The sequence below is a fragment of the Doryrhamphus excisus genome, chromosome 13 (genome assembly GCF_030265055.1).
Source record: "Doryrhamphus excisus isolate RoL2022-K1 chromosome 13, RoL_Dexc_1.0, whole genome shotgun sequence".
Taxonomy (NCBI): domain Eukaryota; kingdom Metazoa; phylum Chordata; class Actinopteri; order Syngnathiformes; family Syngnathidae; genus Doryrhamphus; species Doryrhamphus excisus.
This window is the reverse complement of record NC_080478.1, coordinates 660,516-673,124: the sequence shown is the minus strand read 5'-3', so window position 1 is coordinate 673,124 and position 12,609 is coordinate 660,516. Positions and strand designations below refer to the sequence as shown.

The window sequence follows — 12,609 nt, the reverse complement described above, 5'->3', positions numbered from 1 at the left end:
CTAACCCTAACCCTAACCCTAACCCTAACCCTAACCCTAATCCTAACCCTAACCCTTCTTCTCTGAGCGAGTGGAGTGCTTTTTCGGACGTGGCACACATGTGCCATATATGGAGAAGATTTTTACCACAAAGGTTTCTTGAAATACATTATGCTCGTGTGCACACCTTCAGAGATCAAGCACATATCCTTGTTCCCATTTGTCACCTTGATTTTTTTGTAAAAGAAGGAGCTGAAAGGCCATGTTTCCACCCAGTTTCAAACTGGGGACCTTTTGCATGTTAGGCAAACGTGATAACCACTACACTATGGAAACCTGCATAAAAGGGGTATTTAAGGGGACTGGCAAAGCAAGGACAAGGAAAATGCCAGCTTTGGGATTTCAATCAGGGATCCCCGCCCTTGGTCCTGCTTATGACTTTTTTTTCAACACAATTCCCAAAACTACAGGATCAGTGAAGTAATCTGACAGGTTGTACTTCAGGACCCGACGATGTCGGCACCCTTGCAGGTTCCATGGTGTAATGGTTAGCACTCTGGACTTTGAATCCAGTGATCCAAGTTCAAGTCTTGGTGGAACCAACTTGCCCTGCAGCAATCAAGTGTTTGGACTGTGTCTTCCTTTACCAGTTAGTGTATGATTACTTTTTTACTTGTTGATTTGAGTTCAAATACAAATAAGTGGTAACCGTGGATCAGGATGAGTTCCCCAAATGATGCAAATGTCTGTGACAGCTGATGTCAAGGATCAGCTGGCAAGATGTGAGAGAGAAATAGAATGGGGTTGTAGTCAAGATTTGTGATTTATGACCCCCCGGGGACCACTTGACCTTTTGACCCCTGGTATGTTCTTTCCACCCTGTCAAAATTTGATTGACGACCCCCAGGTGCGACATGGTTTCCTTGGTTGTTGCTATGACGCCATCGTCATGTGACTTACAACCCCCAGGGTAGCATCGCACCTGCCGCCGCCGCAGCTGTATCAGGATATGATGTCATCACCCGGCAAAGGCCGAGAATCAAAAACACCGGAAATCAAAGGATAATTCGGATTAAACATTGGAGTTGGCTTGACATATGCACGTGTGTGTGTGTCTTGCCCCCCTCTACCCTCTTTTTTCTTAACCTTGTTTAAATTAAACAAATGAATATCAAAATTAAAAAATACATTCTTGAATTAAAGAAATAATTCCTACATTACCTCGCAGATCCTCCGGCGGTCCATCCAGCCAGTGTGCGGGGCATAAAGTGTGATAGAATCACCGTCGAACCCTCAACCTTAGCCTAAGAGCCACCCACCGACACGCCTCTTAGCTTCAAATCAGCCAATCAACACACGCCTTAGCTTCCACGAACACGCCCCCTTAGCTTCAAACCAAACGTACCCCGGAGATTCAGCAACATACCCCCACTATCCTGTCGAACATACCCCCACTATCCTGTCAAACATACACCCACTATCTTGTATTATCCAGCGCACAACGTCAACGAAGTTGTAATTAAACACACCCCGGAGATTCAGCAACATACCCCCCACTGACTTGTTGATCATCCAGTGCCCAACGCAGTTGTAATTACAACGTAGTTGACTGATATATGAATATTATATGAATATCTGCCAAATATCTGCCACATGTTGAAAAAAACAACTGTAGGCATTAGCAGTTTGACTCCCACCCACCACGGCCTCAAGATGAGTCTCGTAGGAGTACGAGATCTACGACGCGCTGTAAGATATACAGTGGTTGAGAGATCTATGAGACACTGTAATATAAAGGAGACAATAAATACAATATATACAGCGGGGGCATACGTTTTTTTTGTTTTAAAAACAACTCGACTGGGGGTCGTGAGAAACTTGTGTGGGAAATAACCTTTAGTTTGGCCGTTTTGAAGTGAGTAGCAATGATCAGGACTAATGTACAACTTTGTTTTTCTTTTAAGACTCAACCTTTCTCATCAATAGTTTCATATCAGGGGTTCATTTGATTTCTGTTGAGTTCCACTGTTGACAGGCCTTGATGGAAAAGGTTGAATGTATTTTATTTTAAAGGTATAAAGTAGTTTTTCTCAGTAGCCCTGTTACCATCATGTTTCTACAATGTGGTTTCATTTGATTTCAACATGCATCAACATACAAGGGAATACATCCCATAATCAGTTCCCAGTTCCACATGTCCAAAAGGAGTAGGAAAAAGCAAAGCTCATTGAATCCTACCTCTCCATCTATTACTTTACAGTCCATAACTGTTACTTTTGGTCACTTCCTGCCTTCTTGGTATTTTTTTTACACATACAGAAGTATAAGGTGATGTAACCACATAATGACATTATGGTAACCATAAATATGCAAATTTCCCCACTGACGGATGAATAAAGGCCTATATACCCTAACCCTAACCTTATCTTATAATAACCATCAAACTAGTGATATTTAATAAATTTTAGTGCAATGATCAATGGGTCATAGTGCAAATAATGTCTGGTGTATACAGATGAGTAAAGTCATATATGAGTGTATTGTAATGGTTGTTAAATAAATAAATATGATTGAGATAGTAACAGAGGCAGTGATGGAAAATATTGCACATTTACATTATGCTAATGACCGGGTACGTTGTATGTCTGAGTTCAGGGTGGTGATGGCTCTTGGGAAGAAGCTGTTCCTCAGTCTGCTTGTTTTCGCCTTGATGCACCTGTAGCGTCTGCCGGAGGGCAGCAGGTCAAACAACTGAGCACCGGGATGTAAATTGTCCTTGATGATGTTGCGAGCTCTGCTGAGGCACCGGGTGGAGTAGATGTCCGTCAGGGAGGGGAGAGGGCAGCCGATGATGCGCTGCGCTGCCGTGACTGTCCTCTGAAGCCTCCCTCTGTCCGCCTCAGTGCAGCTTCCATACCAGGTGGAAACGCAGTAGGTCAGCAGACTCTGGATGGACGAGTGGTAGAAGGCCAGTAGCAGCTCCCTGTTCGGGTTGTTCCTCCTGAGGACTCTCAGGAAGTGTAGACACTGCTGGGCCTTCTTTTTGACAGCTGTGATGTTGTCTGTCCAGGAGAGGTCGCCGGAGATCTGGACTCCCAGGAACCTGAATGTGTGGACCCTTTCCACACACTCGCCATTGATGTAGAGGGGGGGCGGGTCACTTCTGTTCCTTCTGAAGTCCACGATGATCTCCATTTGTTTTGTGCGTGTTCAGGGCTAGGTTGTTGTCGGAGCACCAGGTCGTCAGCCTCTGGACCTCCTCCCTGTAAGCTGCCTCGTCTCCCTGTGAGATCAGTCCGACCACTGTGGTGTCGTCAGCAAACTTGACGACGATAGTGCTCTCATGGGCCGGACTGCAGTCGTAGTAGTCGTGTGTAGAGGCAGTACAGGAGGGGGTTCAGCACGCAGCCCTGTGGTGATCCGGTGCTCAGACTGTGGGTGGAGGAAAGGTGGGGGCCGAATCTCATAGTCTGGGGTCTGTTTGTTAGGAAGTCCTTGATCCATCTGCATGTGAGGGGAGGGAGGCCTAGGGTGTCCAGTTTTGTAGTTAGGATGTCCGGGATGATGGTGTTGAAGGCCGAGCTGTAATCCACAAAGAGCATCCTGGCATAGCTGTGCTGTTGTTCCAGGTGGTTCAGCACCGCGTGCAGGGCTATGGCGATGGCGTCCTCTGTGGATCTGTTCGCCCGGTATGCAAACTGGTGGGGGTCGAGTGGGGGGGAGGAGACAGCCTTTTATGTGCTGGAGGACCAGTCTCTCAAAGCACTTCATGATTATGGATGTGAGGGCAACAGGGCGATAGTCACTGAGGCTGGATGTGGGTGACTTTTTCGGGATGGGGATGATTGTGGCGGATTTCAGGCAGGTGGGGATGACTGCTTGGGCCAGGGAGAGGTTGAAAATCCTGCAGAAGACTCCGGACAGCTGGTGTGCACATGCTCGGAGAACCTTTCCAGGTACGCTGTCAGGGCCCGGGGCCTTCCTGTGGTCCACTGCTTGGAGCACACGCCTCACGTCATGCTCTCCTACAGTTAATGGGGGGGGGGGGGGGGGTCGTCGTGGGGCCGGGAGGGGCTGGGGGCAGGGCTGGAGAAGATGAGTGTGGCTGTGGTGTTTCAAAGCGGGCAAAGAAACTGTTGAGTTCCTCTGCCAGAGACACGCTCAGGTCTCCTGACATCACATCACGTCCTCTGAAGTTAGTGATGCTCTGCAGTCCCTGCCACACCTCTCGTGGTCTATTGCTGGAGAGGTGGGACTCTATCCTCCTGTTGTAGTCCGCTTTGGCTGTTTTTATTCCTCTTCTCAGGTCAGCTCGAGCCGTACTGTACAGAGCTCTGTCGCCTGACCTGAAGGCAGAGTCGCAGGCTTTGGGGAGGGAGCGGACCTGGCTGGTCATCCAGGGTTTCTGGTTTGGAAAAATCCGGATGACTTTGTCCACAGACACAGTTCCCATACAAAACTTGATATAGTCTAGTACTGTCACTGTGTATGTTTCCAGGTCCTGATGTTGAAATAGGTCCCAGTCTGTGTCTTCAAGGTCTGGTCTTCAAGCACTGAAAGGGAGAGCCGTGAGCCGCTGCGTCTGTGCGCGCCGCCATCTTTGATGTGGTGTCAATTGGCCAAAGGGGAATTCAAAACAGAGGCTCGTGGACCATGAACAATTTTATGGTAGCTGGAGACTTCAACCAATGAAATCCATCCATTTTCTGCACCACTTTCTCATCAACGGACTGTATTCCCCACCTGTTACCAGCATGGGGACATTCCAACCCAAGATGACAACATACTGGACCAGGGACACAGGAACTTATGTGGCACAGACCCAGTGTCACACTGCCCTACTTTTAGCCCAGACTGAGAGCCACTTTAGCAGCTGAAATATCTCAGGTGGGAGGGCGTTATACTGAAGATCTAAAGGTCCCTGGTTCAAGCACGGTTTTCAGCATAATCCTGATTTGCATTGTGACTTGGCAAATAGTTTGGAAAAGGGACCTTAATTTCAAAATCCCGCCCATCCAGCCAACCTTGAATTCACTGAGACATTAAGGTGTGCCTGAGGTTGGCTCAGGTGCTTTCTTCACAGCTGGCTTTTAAACCTTTCAAGCCTCATTTCCATATGTGATTTCTTGTTTTGTTGAAAAAAAGCCCATTATTTCTGGAACATGTTATATGAACTACAATTTTCCCTACAAAGGAGAAGTCAATTTGGACAATTGTCATTCTGCCCCCACTTTGGACACATCGTCGTGATTCATTGTTTGGCAACTGCTTTGTGACCTCGCCAGTCCTCTTCACAGCCCATTCCCCATTGATCCCCATTCACATGTAAAAGATCCCCGGTTCGAAACTGGGTGGAAACACAGCCGTTCAATTCCTACTTTTACAAAAACATGGGAACAAGGACATGTGCTTGATCTCTGAAGGTGTATACACAAGCATCTGTCCCCAGTTTGGACACACAATCCATATTTCCCAGATGACTGATTGGGTGCATCACTGGCCTGCATGGAGGGGCTGTGGTGTCACTGCGTGTGTGGCAAAGCGAGCGGGGTAGGTAGTTTGCTGACAACTTCACTTGGGGACTTTCACCCCAGGATGTAACAGGTTGATCAATCACAAACTCTACATTAATCCCCAAAATCCCACAGAACAAGATCGTGATTTACAATGATAAAAGTAGTTATTTTATTAAACGATTATCTTAAAATGAGTGACAAACCATGAATAATACAAATAAAGTGGTGATGGGAGGAGTCAAAAAGAAAAGAGGCCTGGGCTGGGGCTTACCACGACAGCGGTAACACAATGGGAGGGATCCAAACCACACTGCATCCGTGACTCAGTAAACCAAAAGTGGGAAAAAAGGGGACCAACAGGGAAACCGCTGCCGCTCTGGGCCCTCAGCACCTGCCAACGAAAAAGAACATCCTGAAAAGCATAAAAGCAAGGCAACCCTCACACACACTTCAGTAATTAAAAGTCAATTTCAAACCAGCTGATGCCTGGCTTGCCCTAGGGTCATGGTTGGCGCTACCTCCCTGGGTCTGTCCTGGGTCGTGGGCACCAATGTGCCCTTGGGGGGGCGTTCACCGGCCTCCAGGCAGTGGGGTCCGCGCTGCTGGTGGCCTGAAGTCTACGGTGGTGGCTTGGGGTTGCTGTGCTGTGGTGGCTGCTGCGGGGACCGGGCTGTGTGTTGGGAGGGGGCCTGATCCTGCTCATGGGGACATGCTCCTCGGAGTGGGGCCTGCTGGGGGGGACGGTGCTCTTCTGGGCGTTTGGGTGTCTGCTGCCACTGGTCCTATGCTCTGCTGCATCGCTGTCCCTGTCTTTGCCCATCCCCAGTCTTGCCTTAGGGCTCGTCAGGGATGGTTCTCCGGTACGTGGGTGGAGCGCTGCTGGTTCTGGGGGCGGGGGGGAGGTCGGCCCTCCCGGTGGATGGTGGGGTCCGTCGGTGGCCTTGCGCTGGTCTTAACTCCTCGGCTCTGGTGCTTGGCCTCCCCATGACTTGGAGCTATGGCTCTCCCTCACGGGGGTGAGCTGCCCGGCGGATGTCGGCCGGCGCGGTGGAGCGCCTTACCACTCGCCTGCACGCCCCCTCCGCTTGCTCATGTGCGGGCCTCCTCCCCTCGCCCGCTCCTTTGTCTGCCACACTGCCGTAGCCCCGATGCCGTGGTCGAGGGGAGTGTGGGGGTGCTATCCCTTGGCGGTCCGTACCTCCCTGGGCTCGGGGCCTGGTTGTGGGTCTGGGACCCCTGGGTCCCCCGCCCTGTGATGCCCCGGACGCCCAACCCGGGGACGTCCACAGTGTGTGCTTGTGTGTGTCTGAGATTTTATGTATTTATTGTTTTAAATACTTAGATAAATAATGATTAGTTTTATTATAATTATATATATATGTGTGGGTGTGTGTGTGTGTATATGACTATAGAGATATACGGGGGGGGCTCTGCGGGGGTCTGGCGCAGGGCGTTCCATCTCTACCGCCCGGTCCTCCATGGGGCAGTGTGCCCGGGCCTCTTCTGTCCTGGCCGGGGCGGTCCTGTGTTGGTAGTCAGGCCTGGGGTTACCTGGGGCGGGCCGGGTTCTGCTTCCTGGGGGTGTGTGGGGGGCGGCGCCTCCGGCCGTGGATGGGCTCCATCCCGGTTGGCGGGAGCGCCCCTGTGCCCACAGGTGTGTGGCCCTCGATGCCCTTCTGCCCTAGTGGGGTATGGTCTCCCGCTGGTCTCGGGGGTGCGGCTCTCCTCCGGCCTGCTGGCGCCCTGTTGCCGGTTGGGATTGCTCCTCCATGGCCTCTTGCTGGTCTCTTCAGGGAGATGCTTCGGGGGCGGGTCTTGGGGAGTCGGCCCTGGCTTTGCCCACACCCACGGGGCCGGAGGATCTCTGGCGGTGGGGGCTTGACCTGGCTGCGCGGGGCGGGGTTTGCTGGGTGGTAGAAGGCAGTCTCTCTCTTTTTGTCATTCTCAGTGACAATTACACATTCACACACTCGCATTCACATACACAAGCACGCTTACGCACACATATATGAATATATACACAGAAGTACACACCTCCATATGGACACTCACAGCACATCGGTGCTTCTCTACACAATCTACCATCTTATCCCTGATGTCTACATGCTATTGGTATGCTATTATTACAGTAAAAATGATGTCAAGCAGTGAGATTTTAATTACAGTAACTGTATGGCTGTAATTGTGTTCACTATCATGGTTCATGTCTTCATTGTTACTATTGCTACTGGTAAGTTGGACTGTTTCATTTCACTGATATCATCTCTATTGTGACCCTTAGCCATCATTGACATTTAACTGTTCTGTTTGTCGCTGTTGTTGTTATGGGAATTCTTGTTGCTGCTGTTTTTGTCTCTCTCTCTACTGCCCCCCCCCCCCTCCACCCCACCTTCTCTTCTTCTTTTCTGTGTCTCTTCTTGCTCCGGTCCGGTTGCTCCAAATGCGCATAACAAAAACATCAATTAACGGCAAATAAAATTTCATGGTACAGGAAAGTTGTAGCCAACACCTTTCCTGACACAGAGCAAATCTGTTTAGCATGTAAGGGCATTTAGATCAACAATACTATCTGCCCCAATGGCTGGACGGGACAAAAAAAAAAAGTCCATTTCAAGAGGGGCTCTGTCAAAGAGGGATTCAGGTAACCCTCTATGGGTTCACACTGACACTGTTGTCCAGGCTGTATTGCCACTGCTTCAGCCGCGGTGGGTGGGGATGACTGGAGGAGGAAGAAGAAGTGGAATGAAAGAGGCAGGTCCCGGAATCGACACCTCCAAGATCGAATGAGGTCTTAAACTGCCCACATGGACAAGCCAAATATCAGCAAAGGTTGAGCCAGTCACCTGAAGGTTAGATTTTTGATCTGAGTGTCCCGGATTCAAGTCCCTGTTCAGGTGACCAGTGACAGGGTCTCAGGTCCACTTGCAAACACCTCCTTTTTGCCCTCAAAATACAAGGGCAACAGGACAATCCCTTGGTTCCACCAAGACTTGAACTTAGACCACTGGATTCAAAGTCCGGGGTGCTAACCATTACACCACGGAACCTGCAAGGGTAAAGACAGCGCCGGGCCCTGAAATACATCCTGTCAGATTACATTAGCGTTGATATAACTTCACTGATGGTGGTGTTCTGGGAATTGTGTAAAAAAGTAGTTGAGGGGCACGGAGGGCTTGCACCCTAAGCAAGAATCATACCACTAGACCAACAAGCCCCTGCTTGGGCAAATACTTACCTTTCCCCGGTCAGTTGGCGGCCATGAGGCGGGTGTTTTCACAGTTGACTGGGTTGTGCGCTGGTGGTTATGGGGCCCGGGGGGGTTATGAGGGGCGGGGTGTTGTGGACGAGGGCTTTTTTGTTCCTTCACGGTCCGCATTCCCACATAAAGATGGGTGGTGAGTATGGGGGTTGAACCCGTGACCTTGGCGTTATTAGCACCACGCTCTGACCAACTGAGCTAACCGGCCACTGGACACCATTGCAATATTTTATGGTTTTTTTAAATTTTATTTACCCCGAAGCAGATTCAATCGGTACGCTGGGGTCTGAGGGCGATAAGTGGGTACCTGGTGGACACCTTGTTTGTGCTCTTGACAGGTATTTCGGGACAGTTTAACAATTGGCTTTTGATGGTGGAACAAGCTAAAACAAGGAAAACAGATTGTTTAGCGTGATTTCCGCCGAGTGTCCCTGATGAATACATCCACTGCTCCAGAAGCAGCCTCGGCTAATTGTCGGCCATTCGCCATAGCGCACCCCGAGGTTACAGAGGTCAAAGGTAAGCCCATATTCAGCAGCCCAGTGGCGAAAGGTAAATTTAATAATAATAATAATGATAATAATACATTTTATTTAAAAGCGCCTTTCAGGACACCCAAGGTCGCTGTACAGGAGATAAAAAACACCAATATAAAATACAAGATAAAAGACAACAAACAATAAATAAGAGCATACAATAAATCGGGAGAGGGGGGACCATGTGAAGCTGTTAGAGGGAATAGGCAAGTTTAAACAGATGGGTTTTGAGTTTAGATTTGAAAATGGGAAGGGTGGCAGAGTTACGGAGGTCTGGTGGCAATGAGTTCCAGAGTTGGGGAGCAGAGCGGCTGAAAGCTCTGCTCCCCATAGTGCTAAGGCGTGCAGAGGGAACAGTGAGATGGAGGGACGCGGAAGATCTGAGGGAACGGGATGGTTTGTTTGTGTGCATTACCGTTTCCACAGGTTCCCCATTGGTACAACCCGGCATTAATATCTCTTGGTGTAATTCTACCTTAGAGATGGATGCCTTCTTCCGGCCGATACTCAGGGCTGACCTCTGGTGGTGGTGCGGTGGCCCCGGCGTGAGTGATAGGTTACCGACCGAGAACATGACTGGTGTTTGTGCCCCGATTTCTTTCCTTCTTCCAATGACAGTATTGTCAGTAGATGTGGAGCGCCTAGTGCATAGTGCTACTTCCGTAGGGTCTCCCCTCATGCCACCGGCTGCCCTGAGGACCAGGCGAGGTGTGTCAACCTCACCCTGGTTAGACACCCCCAACCCGACGTACATTGACGCCATAGGTATCCCTCGTGGCGTCCCAGAGGAGTATACAATTATAGATCAGGTTATATCCAGTTTTGCTTCTATCATCCCTGTGATTTCCATTAACCATAATACCGAAGTGATTCATTATCTGCATTATAACGTTCAGCGTCTCTCTAATCAAACTGAAGAAGCGTTCAGAGCAGTTAGTGCAGCAGTTAGCTACTTCTCTGATGGCCTTCCAGACTTGCATGGCAGTTGACATGCTATAAGCAGAAAAGGGTGGTGTGAGTGTAAGGTACATAAAAGATAAGGTAACATGGTTTAAAAAAACAAAAAAAACTGTTTAAAATGTATAAATATGGTTAGAGCATTTAAGAGTAGTAATAGTTCATGTCATCCATATAAAATTCAGTTGTAAAAGAAAAAAAGACACCCTCCTATTTTTTATATGTTTGTGTCTAAAATAACCAAATCTCCATTGTTGGCGTTTGAGTGTAATAGCGCAAGGTCCTAGGGGGTGCTAGCAGCGATGGTGGTATAGAGTAGGTGACAAAACGACAGAGGAAGAATAAATCCTGAGGGTGAATATACGTCAAGTCATCGTGGATTGTCTTCTTTATTCTGTACCACATGTTAGTATAAAGTAGAAATAATGTATGCAAACGACTGTAAAGAGTGTAGAAGTTGCTAAAGTAAACAGCTGACTGCAAAGTGGTTTGTTATAAATGTTTTGTAGAGCACTTGAGCACATGTGAAATGGCTAACATTGTTAAATTCTTTACCAACAGATGTCACATGGTTCACCATAGTAGACATCAGTAATGCATTCTTCTCCATTCAAATAGAGAAAGAAAGTTCAGGTTCACATTTACGTTTGCAAAAAAAATGCACAAATAGTGTCACCATTAACAAACATAACATATAAAACAGACTTAAAAATGACAGCACCCTTATAGTGGAATGAGGCAGAAAAAGCATTCTGTGTTAAAAAAAAAAAAAAAAAAATATATATATATATATATATATATATATATATATATATATATATATATATATATATATATATATATATATATATATACTGGAAGGAAGTACGATTCTAGCACTACCTGATTACAGCAAAACATTTATACAAACAGTAGATTGTAAAGGTCTTTACATAACCTTGTGTGCAGGCTGTAATAGCAGCATCTATAGCCGTGGAAACAAGTGCAACCATTGTATTATTCCATCTACTCGTACTGAAAGTACCTCATGCGGTTTCCACCCTGCTATTACAGACTAACGTGACATTTTTGTCTCCTGCTGGACATCTGTCTTGCATGGCAACACTTTTGTCCCAACCACATTTAACACTTGAGCGATGCACCACGCTCAACCCAGCTACCCTTCTACCACTCCCTGAGGAAGGCCAACCACATGATTGTTATGAACTAACAACACAAACTGCAAAGTGTAGACCAGACATATTAGATCAGGCACTAACAAAAAGAGATTTTGTAGATGGTTCCTTGAAGAAAAATAATTTTGGACAAACAATAACAGGCTATGCAGTTGTTACACAAGATATGGTGTTGGAAGCAGAACATTTACCATCCTCTTAGCGCTTACAGAAGCATGCAAATTAATGAAAGGTCAAAAGGTGACAATTTATACTGATAGCCAATATGTATATTCAACAGTACATACCTTTGCACAATATTGGCAAAACAGAGGTATGATAACATCAACGGGAAAACCAGTAACTCATGACGGATTACTAACAGCATTACTAGAAGCAGTGCAATTGCCAAAACAAATTGCTGTATGTAAATGCATGACACATATTACAAATAATACTGATCCGATATCCTTAGGAAATGCGTTCGCTGATAAAATGATAAAACAAGCAGCACTAAAGGAACTGAACCATCTTAACACTAAAAAATTACAAGTAGACTTTGACATTCTGGCAGACATGCAACAACAGAGTCCAAAGAAAGAAATTGACCACTGTCTTAGGAATAAAGCAACCCTGGACAAAAATGTTAATATGTCGACAGATAATAAAACAATCTTGCCAAAAAATTTGCATAAGTGGGACACTATTTTGAGCCATGGTTTTACACATGTCTCAACAGGAGGGATGTGCCACACTATTAACACCCACTTTACTATGCACTTTACTATACTTTGCACTACTATGCAAAACACAATGCCCAGGGCAGCTTGCGACCTCGGTGTGGCCAATTTCAAAAACCAGAATATTTATTTCAAGTAATACACATGGACTTTATTGTTTTATAAGTGTAAAAAGAAAACACTGACACTCTTCCAAGTGGGAAGGACCTTATCAAGTATTGTTAACGACATTGACGACATTGAAATTGCAAAAAGAGGTACATCAATCGCATTGTAAACTATTCATTGTTCGGGAGTCTGACGAGGAAGGTAAAGACCCGTCTGTGACGCAGGGGACTTCAGAGTCCTAGACTCTGGGGCATCGTGCTGAGCAGTGAAGATTATAGCACATACCCTTGGCCAGAAAACCCAACAATGCAACCTGGTTTTGAGGGCACTGTAGCAGAATGGCACAAAAATGAAACAGTA

The 12,609-nt window shown here is 47.2% G+C and overlaps 3 non-coding genes across 3 annotated transcripts; 1 reads left to right on the top strand and 2 right to left on the bottom strand.

Moving 5' to 3' along the window:
* Positions 1–242: 242 nt before the first annotated feature.
* trnav-aac (transfer RNA valine (anticodon AAC)) lies at positions 243–315 on the bottom strand. Its single transcript has one exon. It is a non-coding gene; the product is annotated as a tRNA-Val (tRNA).
* Positions 316–509: 194 nt separating this feature from the next.
* trnaq-uug (transfer RNA glutamine (anticodon UUG)) lies at positions 510–581 on the top strand. Its single transcript has one exon. It is a non-coding gene; the product is annotated as a tRNA-Gln (tRNA).
* A 7,889-nt stretch (positions 582–8,470) lies between these two features.
* trnaq-uug (transfer RNA glutamine (anticodon UUG)) lies at positions 8,471–8,542 on the bottom strand. The gene has a single exon. It is a non-coding gene; the product is annotated as a tRNA-Gln (tRNA).
* Between the last annotated feature and the right edge of the window lie 4,067 nt (positions 8,543–12,609).